At 38.4% G+C, this 14123-nt stretch overlaps 1 protein-coding gene across 1 annotated transcript in view; it reads left to right on the forward strand.

The window, feature by feature from the left end:
- Positions 1-14123, forward strand: part of SLIT3 (slit guidance ligand 3) — a 553189-nt gene that overhangs the window by 6408 nt on the left and 532658 nt on the right. The gene's annotated exons all lie outside the window — the stretch shown is intronic.

The raw sequence follows: 14123 nt of genomic DNA on the forward strand, positions 1-14123 counted from the left end.
TACAAAGTTTCCCGGCCCTTTAAATATTTTTTGAGCCCAAGCATTTTTTTTTTTTTTTTTTTTAGTTCAAGCATTTCCAGTTATGTTTAAACCAAAAATAACCTGTCCTGCATGGACATTAACATCTGATATGATTTGTTGTCTGCATTTCAGTAGTATCTAAGCTATTCCTCAGCTTCTACAGAGCAGAAAGAAAATGGTTTTCCCACAGAAATCTCACAAGATACTTGGGGAGTTATACGGATGATAGGGGAAAAGAACTTGGCTCTAATAAGGATATTCAGTGAGTAAGTTTCAGCCATTGTATGTTGAGAATTGAGCTTATTTACTGGAGAGACTGTTCAGAAGACTTAAATCAGGATGCGTTCCCTCCCAGGAACTAATAGCTCAAATGACTTGAAGCTTAATTTTTCTAGAACCCTTGATACAGTTCTTGCGGTGCCCACAGTGCTTGATTTCCCTTGACTGACTGTTGCTGCGGCTGATCTTTTAAAATTAATAGCTTTTTGTCTGGTGGTGGTCTAGTGGGATCCATTTTTTCCTTGGTTAGAAGATCTAATTATTCCTGAACAACGATGGAGAAAAGAATCCATTGGTTAATATTGTAGTTATGTTGGCTTACACTTGATTCACTAGAAATTAATGGAAAACTGTTTTGCTTCGAGTTCAAAGTTGAAATGTGTCAGCATCCTTTCCTAGTCACAACTGTGGTGCTCCTTGTTTTCCACATATTACACCTGCTAAGGATGGTGCAATGTTCAGATAAATTTTCCGATGACTGAGCTTGAATTGAGCTCTCTTTCACCTTTGGCTGAGGACTTCAGTTGACTGCTCAAGTAATTTTTCAAGCAAATGAAATAATATAATTTGTGGATTTTTTTTTAATATATCTAATTAAGAAGTAAATCACCTTCTCCCCCACAGTAATTCCTGATTTCCTTTATCTTTTTATTTTTTCCTTTCTTGCCTCTCTTTCTCTAAATTTGAACCTACAAAATATAACTAAGTCTTGTTACTGAAGTAACATAACTAACACTTTCCAATTCAGAATGATTGTGAACTTGCAAGTTCTGGAACCTCTTTTATCTTCAAAAGTGTCTCCAGCCTTATGAGGTACTACACTGTAGCAAACTCTTTGTGATTAAAGCGATGATTCTTTCTTTCTAAGTTAAACCTGAAACACTCAAATGCCTTATATGACGTGCAGGTCTGCTGCTGGACTTCGGTCTTGATGTAAGCTTCACTGTGTCTTGTAATACTACAACTACTGAATTATCTCAAATGTTGTGTTAACCTCAGGAAGAAGTTGTGGAATGTTCTTCATAAGTAACCTAGTATCTCTTAGTTCTTTTACCTGTTTGCTCTCTGCAACTAGAGACAGATACTGGATCAGGTAAAGAATTTCCATGGCTCAGTATTGAAACCACTTTCAACAGTGGCTGATCTTCTATGGCTGGGGAGAAAGTGTGACTGTGAGCAAGTATGCTTCTCCAGTGCTAGTAGATCATGTATTAGTTTTAAGTAGAGCCAACTTTCTGGTGGAGGCTTGGTGATGGCAGCTGTAGGAATCAACATGCACATCCTCTGTCTTGCAGATGGGGCTTCTCTTTTCCTGTTTGGCTTGCTTTTTGCTCCTGCAAGACAAAGCAGAGTTTGTCCTCTTCAAGTTGAGACAAAGCAAGTTTCTAACTTCAGGTGAGGAAGGAAGGAAGGAGTCAAGATAACTTTGGGGAGAAAAGCTAAAGTGAACTTCAAATGGCAAAGCTTTCTGAAGAAAAATAATGTTGGCAATGTCACGGAGAATGACTAGAAGTGATGTGTGGCAAAGATTTCTTCAGGTGATTGTCTATCCGTACGTTCCTATTACAGGGATGTATAGATGAGCAGTGGTGTTCAGAAAATGTTATCATGATAGGGGTAAATTTTGTGCCCCATCCTCTTGTGAAGTCTTTGAGATAGGCTGGTAGAATGTCCCTCTTATCCTTGGCTCCTTTCTGCTCCTTGGGTGACAGGGAGTTTCTATTAATTCTTGTTGATTCAAGTGCATTATTATAATATTATATGGATTTTGGCCTGGGGCTGCTGTTGTCACTCCCATCCCTTTTATGTTCACTAACAGGTTCTGCTTGCCAGTGTGAGGCTATATCAGTTTGACTTTTTTGTCTGTTTTTAAGTAATTTTCAGGATAAGAAAGGGCTGGGTTCTAGTAATATTCTGGCTGCAACATGGCCCAATCTATTCTGTTTTCAGTATTTTTAAAGTCTTTTCTCCAGAGATTCGTAATGCTCTTTCTATTTTCAAATCTGTTTTCAATGTTGTCCAGTCAGACGTATCGTTTAAGATTTTGAATGGTTCTCATCAATGGCAAGAACTACTTCTCCCCCATTGAGAAATGGCCTTGTAAGAAACTGACAGTCTTTTCTAATGGTACTAAATACATAAAAGATCTATCTACCTATTTACATAAGGGGAACAGGTCTGTGGTCTTGTACTCAGAGTAAATTTTAGATGAGTTGAGGGCCATCTCTGTAAAAAAGAAAGATTAAGAGGCTTACCTCTCTGTCAGTTCTTTTCAGCTTTTTTCTTTTCTTTTTTTTTTTTTTTTTACCCCAACTGAATCTGGTCTGTCAGTTGTCTCTGTCAGAATAAATTTGTCTTGTATTTCGGTTTTACACCATCTGTTTGGCTGCAATATATGTTTTTAATCCTATGATTGATAGATTTCTGGAGCTTTTAATTAGATTTTTACCTTTCTATCTGTGAGTTGCTTCTTTTTCTGAGACCTTAATTTAATTTTGTCCCTCAGGTGGAAATCATTTTAACCGATGGCTATATTCTTTCCTTTTCTGTCACTGATGAAGGGAGCATTTTCCATAAACATCAGTACAGTTAAAATGAGGAAGAAAACTCAATGTTTTAAAGCTGGTCTTGTCTTGGCTTTCCATCAAGCAATCTGCAAAATCTATCTGAAATTTACTTCTAAATTGATTTCAGAATTTGTATTGCTCACCAACTCACTTTCACCTATGCTTTCCTGAAAACTTGCAATACTGTTGCAGAAGTGATTCTTAACTTCTTATGTCAAAGGGACTTCTTAGGAGAGCCCTCTATGCTTCCTGCAGAGAGGTCGGTATGACTGCCTTCCTGCTTCAGCTGCATGGTGAAGAATCAACCTTGTGGAAGTAGTATCAGGTTACTAATGAAGACCCTCAAACACCTATTAAATGTATTTAGAGTCCAAGCAACACTGAGAATTTTGGGAGATAGCGTTCTTATTGTTGATACCTCGCTGGCTGCTACGTGGACCTGTGTTCACTCCAGTTTGAGGTGCAAGGCTTTTAGCAGTGATGCTATATTTAGGAGTTTAATCGGAGAGACTTTAACCCTCTTCTGTCATGTGGGGATACTGTAGTGACATTATGCTGTGGCTGTACATGCAGGCAATCGCCCAAAAGAACAAGACAAATGAGTTGCCTGTAATTTTTCAGAGTGTTTTCTCTGTGTACCTTCACAGTCGTTCTGTCTACATAGATGGAAGATCAGTGGTTCTATTTCAACCAGGGCTTCATGTAAGTGGAGGGATAAACTGCTCTGGAGGTTAATGATTTGGAGATCAGTAACCCATTTTAACAGCCTGTGAACGTGCTTTTGTAAAAGGGGGGGTGGGGGTGGTGATGATCTCCATTTCTGATAGTTTTAGTTTTTTTTTATTTTTTATTTCTTCGATTTTGATGCTCTTGCTTGGGAGGAACTGTCCTCATTTTAAAAAAATAAAGGTTGCTTTGCAAAATTTAAAATTTACTGTAATTTTCATATCATCAGTTAAAAATGCATAATGCAAGTTAGGCTACTTTAGAGTTGAGGGCAGTGCCTGCTGTACTGATCAGTGCTTCATCTGCTTGTCTTTATCCCTTTGCTCTTTTTGTCTTTGCTGAAAGCCCTTTGGGACTTCTTTGTACAACGCTTAACATGAAGAAATCTTGAGCTATCATAAGGGTGCTCCTAGGCATGATAACAGAAATGGTAGTAAATTTCATATTAGTGAATCTGAGGTTCTGATCTCCAAAATCACAGCACCATAAAATGCAGTTTTTAATGTTTGGCTCAACTCTTTTTTCCAAGAGCTAGATTCTGTCAAGGTTGGCTGCTTGACTGGGAGGGGTGTGGTGCGCGGAGTGGAGGGGAAGAGTATGTGAATGAGCATTCTCATGAAATGTTTCAAAAGATAAGCATTTAACTATTACAGAAATAACATGCTGAAAGCAGAGGCATAGGTGCATTCTTGTGCCTACTAATAGAGGACTATTTCTGAATCCTTGTTTTTTCAGTTGCTCTTTTTCCTTTATTCCTGTGGCTGGTAAGGACTGTGTTAGTAAACTTGTACAAAATAAATGTATTGGTAGATTGTAAGATATTACTGGCGTATGTTGTTATGGGACCCTAATAAATAACCTTGACAGTTTCAAAAGATACAGACAGTGAGTTGTGAGCCTTATGCACTTTCTCAGGTCCTAGTAAAACTAAATGTTTTGAGTCAGTTCAGCCAAACTGTCCTACTGTATTATTTTCACTGACATTTTCTCTGGGTATGCACTGGTGAATAATGAGCACTTCTTCAGATATTTTAGCAGCTTTTAAGTTGAAGAAGTACTTGCTTGTCTGTCTGGCAAAAATAATTAGCATTAGCAGTAGATATAGTTTCATAGATTACATAATACTGACCTAGTACAAAAACTTGACTTGGAAAAGCTTTTTCCACAAACAACTTGCCCCAAAGTAGAAAAGATTCAAATTCCTAATTTCAGTTTTCCTTTAGAGATTCCAAAAAGCTCATCCTAAAACGGAAGACATTTCCCTAGAATTTTGTAATCATGTTCCTTGGGACATGCTCTCTTGTCAAAGATGGATGACCAAAGAAATTGTTACCAGAGCTCTATGTAAGAATATAATTTAGCTTTACATTAATGATTTTTCCCCCCTTACAGTAAGAAAATAGCAAACAGCACAGAATCCTTGTCTGCCAAAGGTTTGATTGCCCGTTCTCTCTGTTTTACGTAGCACATAAAGCTCATATAACAAATGTGGTCACATGACATCAAGCCCATTAAAATTAATCATTGCATATCTGTGTACTGTTCGTGCACAGATATGGAGACACTAATGTTTTATTGAAACAGTTGTATTCTTTAAATATGACTTTGAGAAATTTTAGCAAGAAAAAGCTGCATCCTGAAAGCGATTCAAATGTCTTGTGCCTTCCTGTTAGTCATAAAGCATGTTTTGCCTGGACTTTAGTGGGACCTTAACTTAACGAATTTTCCCCAAATTTATTTTTGGCTGTGTGATGGTTTTGTTTAGACTGGGGAGGCATTGTATTAAGTACATTTTTTTGAAATGCTGCTTTTGGAAAAACCTGGATGAAACATCTTTGCTTGGTGAGGGCGGCAGTTGTTACAGCATCGCTTAGTGAGGTGGGAACTTCTGAGTCACAAGCTTCTCTGAAATAGTTGTAGAGTGATGAGAAGAGGCTAGCTGTCTCATCCTCTTGAAGTGGTAGAGCTGGTTAGAGATGGTGTTTTAAGAATATAGCTGGGGAGCAAAAAAGAGAACTCATTGTAAGGAAATAGCACAGGGAAGCAGTTATGCATTTCTGAAATGCCCAAATAAATGCAGTAGCGAGGTAAGCTGGAGACAAGAATAAAGTGGTGAAACAAATCCCGGAAGTAAAATTCTTGAGCAAAGAAAACTTGTTTTCCAGAAGTGGAAGTAGATATTTGGAAATCAAGCCTTAAGACAAAGACTGGTTCTTCAGAGTGAGACGAAAATACACGTCTGGATGTAAGTTTCTCAGATAAGAATGTGAAAGTATAAGAAACAGCCCAATGATCCTTTGGAGTTGTGAGTTTTAATAGATAACATATGAAAAGGCAGCAAAAGATAAGGAACAATCAAAAGTGTTTTAGGGATTTTTTGGGGGTTGTTTGTTTTTTTTGTTGTGATTTTTTGTTTTGTTTTGTTGGCCTGGGAAGTTCTTCATCTAATTGCTTATGAAGTTTTTTAGAGGTTGAAAATTAATTATTCCCAGTTGATCTTAATTTCATTTTATAGAATAGATATTTTCCAAGGTTGTTCTTCCATAGTTCTTAGGTATATAATAGGCTTAGTGCAAAGTGGTTTTATAAGCATGAGTAGTTTCAGTAACTTGAAACATCAAATATGTGTGCCAAGTCTTGTTTAGAAAAAAATTGAGTTTTGTGTTCATTTAGCAAACATTGTGAAATCAATTCAACTTCAGTCCAGCAAGTCAACTGTTGAAAACCAAAAGTTGGAGGAGGACGTGGGGGACAGGGAAGGTGGGAATCTACTTGAGAATGAAGAAAATTGCTTGTGGTTGTAAAATCTGAATCCTAACTTGGTCAAGTCAATACACTACTTCCTTCAAAATTTCATTTTACATATTAAAACTGTCCTACATCTTTTACTACAACTTCTTGGCTTAATCTGCTCCTTAGTGGCTATGGTAGACATGTACACTCAGTGTGGTACTTCTTGGAAGGGATAGAGTTGGTGAATCTGGATGCTTGTTAAATTAAAAAAAACCCTGAACAACAACAACAAAAAACCCCAAACACAAAGACCAACCTCTATTACCTTTCCAGGACAAGATCTCCTGGGAAGAGTTTCTAGCCTGTGCATGTCTGAAAGTGAGCAAGGAGATGAAATCAAGGCTTGATTTTCATGTCAGGCTTCACTGAAATCATTTGTTTGTTGGTAGAACTTTTTTCCCAAGTCATCAAGAATTACAGCAGTCGGAAGCAGGTGTGAAATATTTCAAGTCCTAAATATCAAGTTGTCTGTACTAGTGAAGAGCACCTAAACAGGATAGCAGTTTCTTCACTGTGTTATAGCAAGTCATATACTACATAGTTAAGTGAAATACAGACTTAAATGCAAACATCAGATATTGTCTCTCTGGAATAAAGCAATGTGAATTTTGCTGAAGTTTACATGCAGTGGTTTGTTTTTTTTTTCTTCCCAGATGAGCCTGTTGTGATTGATTGTGTGTAGAATTAAAAAAACCAAAACCAACAAAAAAAGACAAGTGTGTAGAAGAGACAGGGTGAAAAACAATCTCATGAAACATAGTCATTTTTGTCAGTCCTTGTTTCTCACTTTATTTATTGCATTCTGTTCTAGAAGTCCTTAATTACCATTAAATTAGCATTAAACACACTAAAGAAATTATTAAAATTTTGGGAAAGTATAAATGTTTGCCATAAATTGTAGTAATGACATTAACTCTGAAAAATGCTCATACTTCTTGGAAGACTTTTCTGAAGTTCAGTTATCACAGGTTATATTTTACATTGATTTACAAGGTATTCCTGTTTGAGATAGTGAATGTGAATTCATTTGGATAACCTTTAAAGTCCAAAAATGACGAAGATTGAAGTGCAGGCACATATCTGTTGTGATATATCTGATGAGATATTGGCTTAATCTGCTCCTTAGTGGCTATGGTAGACATGTACACTCAGTGTGGTGCTTCTTGGAAGGGATAGAGCTCCTGAAGGTTAGCCAAACCACATATCCTGATGAGATTGTCTGTTTGATAGTTGAGTGAAAATATGGCCCAAAGAATATCTGATGTTGACTGATTTCTACCTGAATAACTGCCTGGTCTTTGTTGGAATAGCACTGGGCTGATGTAACCCCCTAATGTCCATAAAACCAGCTGGTGCATGTTGGATATGAAAGATGAGCTACCGTTAAAGGAGTTAAGTAGGAATGGTTAAATAAAATCAGGAATTGAAAAGAAATAAGTAAAAAATGAAGTTTTTGTATATGTAGCTGTTAACCTTGGGTTTTTTTTATATGAATGAAAATGATGCTTGAGCTAATATGACACAGTACTGTACTTCTTTCTCTTTGTAATGTGCACATCCTGGCTTCTTCATATTAAATCATGTTTCTGTAGCAACTGTATTTTAAAGTATTTTCTATAGTTTTCTTTGTGCTTCAGATGTAAAGCTTTCTACTAACCCCTCACCTCCCCCCAAAACAAAAACCAACTAACAAATGTTTTACCCTTTTCTTTGTAGACGAATGTAGAATCATAGAATCTTTAAGGTTGGAAGGGACTTCAGGAGGTCTCCTAGTCCAGCCTCTGCTCAAAGCAGGGTCAAAATAGAATTCATAGCAAGTTACACAGGGATTTGTCCAGTTGGGTCTGGAAAACCACAGCACCCTTATGCAACCTGTTCCATAGCTTGACTGTCCTAATAGTAACAAGGATTTTTTTTATAAACAGCCAGAATCTCCCCTATTTCCATTTATGATCATTGTATCTCTTTTGCTGCGTACCTCAGTAAAAAGCCTTGCTCCATTTTCAGAGTAATCCCTCTGTAGGTATTGGAAGACTGCTCTTCAGTCACCCAAAGCCTGCCCTTCTCCAGACTGAACAAGCTAAGGTTCCTCAGACTCATCTCATGTAGTCAAGTCCTTGATCATTTCAGTGGTATTTTACTGGACTTGCTCAAGTTTATTAGCATCTTTCTTGGACTGAGGGGCCCCAAACTGGACACAGTATTGCCCATATAGTTGAGAAAGACACTGTTCTCCCTTGATCCACAGATGTTGTTTCAGCATAGAAGGTAGTCAGGTTGGTCAAGCATGATTTAACTTCGGCAAATCTGTTGGCTGTTTTCAGTCATCTTCTCTTCTGTGTGCCCAGAAATTGCTTCCAATAGTATTTGCACTGACTTTTCCAGGGACCAAGATGAGGCTGATGCTGACGAGCCTGCACTTCGCCATATCATTCTCTTCAACTTTTTTGAAGACAAATGTAGTATTTACCTGTATCGGAGATGTCACAGCAAGGCTGCACTTTATCAGCCAGATCTCTCTGCACCAACAGATGCATCCTGTCTGTTCCCACAGGCTTGTACAGGTCAGGATTTCTTGAGATGCTTGACCTGATCCTCTGCCACTACTGGCTGTTCCTCTCGTCCTTGAACCTCGTCTTTAGACACAAAAACTTGAGAGAGACTGTCAGTGAAGACAAGGCAAAGAAGTCATAGAGCACCTCAGTCTGTCACTAAATCATCATGTCTTCCTTATTCTTTTATAGCTAATGTACTGCTAGAAGCTTTTCTTGATGACCCTTGCCAGTTTGAACTCTAGCTGAGCTTTGACTTTCCTAATACCATCACTTAATATTTGGGCTATGTTTCTGTATTCCTGTGAACCATACCCTCTCTTCTGCACTGGAGCTCAGTCATGAGATGCCTGTTTAGCCAAGGTGGTATTCTGATAGACCTGCTCATTTTCCTCAGTATCTGGATGGAGCGTTCTTGTGCTAAGGTTATTCTAGGCTGCTTCCCACAGGATGTCCCACATCAATCCCCTGAATTCTGAAAAATTTCAGAATTCTGCAAAACTGAATTCTGCTCTCCTGAAGTCCAGGGTCTATGCTCTGCTACTTACCCTCCTCACACCTGTCAACGTTTTGAATGTCATTGTTTCATGATCGCTTAAAGCCAAGGATTCTGCTGAGTATCTCACCCCTAACCACTTCATCATTTATGAGTAGCAGATCAGGAAAACTTGACCCATGGTTGGCCCATCTAGCATCTATTTTAGGAAGCTATGTCTGACACCCTCTGGAAACCTCCTGACTTGTTTGCCTGCCCCTGTGCTACCTTTCCAGCAAATGTCAGGGAGCTTGAATCTCCCCATAAGAACCAGGGTCTGTGATCTGGACACTTCCTCCCATTGCTTAAAGAGGAGTGTTGTTCCCTCCTTCACCCTGAGTGGGTGGTTGGTAACAAACTCCTACCATCACGTCACCTTCACTGATCTCTCCTCTGATCCAGACCTGCACACTCAATGGGACTCTCACTCAGTCCATAAAGGAACTCCAGACATTTGAGCTGTTCCTCCGCATGAAGGGCAGCCTCTCCTCCTCCTCTTCCTTGCCTGTCTTTACCGAGAACCCTGTATTCAACTATCACCAAACATACATGTGACTACAAGAGCTATCCCACCATGTTAGTTATTCCAATGGTGTTATATTTCTGCATCTGTAGTCAAAACATTAGATTTTCCTGCGTGTTTCATAAGCTTTGTATTTGTGTACTGGCACATGAGGTAGTGCCAGGACAACCTCTCGACCTGTTTTATTTTTCCTGCAGGCTCTCTTTATCTTTTGCAAGGGCACAGATAACACTACCAAGTGAGCTCTGTAGCACATCAAGGGTAAATACAAAACTTTGGGGACAAAGGGCATGGGAATGTAAAATGTACTACTGTTAGAACGCTAGTCCACGAGCATAACATTTCCTTTATACATAGTAAAATCTGCAAACTATAATAATTAGTCAGGAGTTCCTGCAGGCTGGGATAAACATGTATTTCCTTGGAACAAACAGAGCACTTGAATTACTCAGTCCATTATGCTGCTTTCTGCAGGTCTCAGGTACGACTTTCAACAGTAATCTGCTTAATGGGGAATTCAGCCACTGCACAAGTTGCAAAAGGTAGTTTTTTCTTGGTGTTTTTTAACACCTATAGTTTGCCAAGTCATTTTTCTTATTTCTATAAGGACGAGGACAGAAGTGTGTTGCCTGCAAAGCAGTTCCAGATCATTTGGGCACTTAATGTGTGTTATTAACCAAGCACTACTGTAAAGGGCTTAAGAATGGATAGCTTATTCACAAAATTAGGGCACTTAACCTCCGAGATCAGTTTTCTCATTGTTCAGACAGAAAGAAAATGGTCTGAGTCATACCTGAAAGCCTTCTGTAATCAGAAGGAAAGATCTAATTTTTTTGAATTAAAAGCTGTATCATGTAGGTGTGTTACAAAAGCATGATGGACTGCAGCACAGAATTTGTACATTCCAGCTATTGTGTGGCTATTTAATTACTATTTAAATTATTCTGGAGCCTGAAATTATCCAGTGTCATACATGTGATGCTATCCAACAACAGCAAAAATTATTAAATGTTGGATTGTAAGTTGATTGTTTTTCTGGTTTAACATGGATAGCAAGCAATATCAAAATTACTGAATCCCAATATTACTGTGTTAATACACTCTGTGCAGTACTCGTTACTGAAGCTATGCAGAACATTTCTGAATCCTTTCAAGAACTGGTGGTTGTGGCAGGGCTTGTTTTTTCTCTACTAATGTTCCTCCACATACGACCTGATCTTACTGCATATTAGAGAAGGGGGTCTATATTCTCTTACCTACTAGGTAGTTACAGACTGCAGTAAGATCTCCCCTTAACCTTTTATTTAAGTTCAAGCCCAGCTCTCTCAGCCTCTGTTGGTATGTCATATGCTACAGCTTCCTGGTAGTCTCAGTGGCCCTTTACTTCACTCTCCAATGTATCAATGCCTTTCTTGTACTGGAGAGCCTGAAGCTGGATACAGTATTGCAGATGAACTGTCACAAATCCTGAATATAAGTTTCAAATTCTTAAACCCTTCTGGTACGCTCCTGCTAGTTCAGTCTAGTCAAGGGTGGCCTTCACTGCTGCAAGGGCACACTGCTGATGTTTTGTGGCCCAGTGGGACTCCAAGATCCTTTTCTGCAAAGCAACTCCCTGGTCAGTCAGTGCCCCACCTGTAATTGTTACATGGGCTTATTTTCTCCTAAGTGAAGGACTTCACTTTTTTTTTCCTATTGAACTAGATGATGTGAACTGTTTAGAAAGTACCAGTCTTCCTAGAAGTCAGTATTAAAAAAAAAACAAACCAAAAAAACCCCCCAAAAAACCAACCCTTATGCTCCTTTACAAAGTCAACTGTTTTAAGAAGAAAAAATATCTTAAAGACTTATATAGAGATTGAATGTACCATCTTTTTTTTTTTTAAATGGAATTACTTCAGCTGAACATGATTTTGAAGTTTTTTGTCTTTTTCTTTACAAGTGATGTTCATACTTGCCCAAGTGATTTGGAAACTAATGGAATTTGTGTATTTCATAAAATCCAGTCCCAGGACTTTATTTCCTGCATTGCAAAAGTTCAGATGGAAATATGTTAAAGCTGAGGATATGCAGATTGTGCTGCCAGAGGGTTTTAGGGTAGTGTTATAATTGAGTAGTTTATCATAGTAACTTTGAAGTTCTTGGATTGAAGGCATAAGAGAATTGCCAAGCGCTTTAAACCCAAAACCAACCCTTATGCTCCTTTACAAAGTCAACTGTTTTAAGAAGAAAAAATATCTTAAAGACTTATATAGAGATTGAATGTACCATCTTTTTTTTTTTTAAATGGAATTACTTCAGCTGAACATGATTTTGAAGTTTTTTGTCTTTTTCTTTACAAGTGATGTTCATACTTGCCCAAGTGATTTGGAAACTAATGGAATTTGTGTATTTCATAAAATCCAGTCCCAGGACTTTATTTCCTGCATTGCAAAAGTTCAGATGGAAATATGTTAAAGCTGAGGATATGCAGATTGTGCTGCCAGAGGGTTTTAGGGTAGTGTTATAATTGAGTAGTTTATCATAGTAACTTTGAAGTTCTTGGATTGAAGGCATAAGAGAATTGCCAAGCGCTTTCTATAGGGAATTATAGTCATTTAAGGTTAAGAGGCCAGTGGCAGTCCATACCCGTTAAAGACAAATTAACTCCATAGCAGAAATCTTGGAAAATGGTTAAAATAACAAAACAGATACTGGGTGTGTAAAGACTGCAAAGGGGAGCCAAAAGCTACTCTATGGATACATTCGCGCATGGGAGTGGATTTTTCTCCTTTTTAATGGGTATGGTTGTTAGCATGTTCCCAAACTGAGAACAAAAGTACTCGTAAAGAGAGGAGGGCTTTAGCCTTTTGCCTCCAACCCTGCAGGTAGTTTTCATAAAAATCAAGAAGGTATTCCTTGTGGCTTTAAGCTTCTAGAGTGCAGTAGGTAGCCAAGTGAATGGTTAACTGACCTGGGAAAACGCATGTTTCCTCCAGTTCAGGTGTGTGTTTATGTACATGGTTACCTTGCATAGTGTTTGGGGGTTGGGAAAACAAACCAAACAGGAAAATATTAAAGGGATGACTCAGCTGTCATTCTAGCAGGTGGTTTGGATCGACAAAGTCCTTTAGCAGTGTAATGGCAAAACAATAAAAGCCTTGTTTCCTAAGAATGTGTGCTGCTTGAGTTATTTGGTGGAATTGGGCTAATGAAAAGTATCGGTAACTCTTTAGATTCAGGAATCCAGATTCAATTGTTATCACTTGAATTTTAGCTCCCACATTTAGAATGTTACTGCCAACTTGATTTATCATTTAAAACAAATCCTTTGGAATGTATTACAAATTAATCATAACAAAGAATGTGTGTTATATCCTCAAAACAGTTGCTCTTAAATTTGTGGGGAAATTTATTTTTCTTCTGTTCTTCAAGAACTTTCAGAAGTTCCGTGAATTGTGCCCTAGCGGAGGTTTGCTTTGATACAAGTTCTAGATGATATGTTGGATCCTGACCTGTTTGGTTTTTAGGGGACAAGAGAGATTTTTGTTAATTCCTAAGTGCATTGTTCTGTGAGAGACAAATTTTATGCATCCCTTGTTGGGAAATACCAAAAAATGAGATGAAGAGAAATGCATCTTCCCTGTAGATTACGTGGGGTGTTGGTTTAATCAAGGTTCTTTTCAGAGTATTGGGTTTTATGCTGATTTGTTTGTCACACGTGTGACATGAATGTGTATAGCTTTGAGCTGGTACGTGGTAGCCACTTTGAAAACTTAGCAGGAACAGAAACTAAATTTTGTGTTTGAGGTTCTATGACTAGAAATACATACCTACCTTATGAAGCAGTTGGACAGGAAGTCGGGTCCCATCAATGGGACCTGATGAGATCCATCCATGAGTCCTGAAGGAACTGGCGGATGAAGTTGCTAAGCCACAATCCATCATATTTGAGAAGTTGTGGCAGTCCGGTGAAGTTCCCACTGACTGGAAAAGGGGAAACATAACCCCCATTTTTAAAAAGGGAAAAAAGGAAGACCCAGGGAACTACAGGCCAGTCAATCTCACCCCTGTGCCTGGGAAGATCATGGAGCAGATCCTCCTGGAAGCTATGCTAAGGCACATGGAGGACAGGGAGATGATTCGAG

Source organism: Aptenodytes forsteri, unplaced genomic scaffold (genome assembly GCF_000699145.1).
Source record: "Aptenodytes forsteri isolate BGI_AS27 unplaced genomic scaffold, ASM69914v1 Scaffold54, whole genome shotgun sequence".
NCBI classification, from domain to species: Eukaryota; Metazoa; Chordata; class Aves; order Sphenisciformes; family Spheniscidae; genus Aptenodytes; species Aptenodytes forsteri.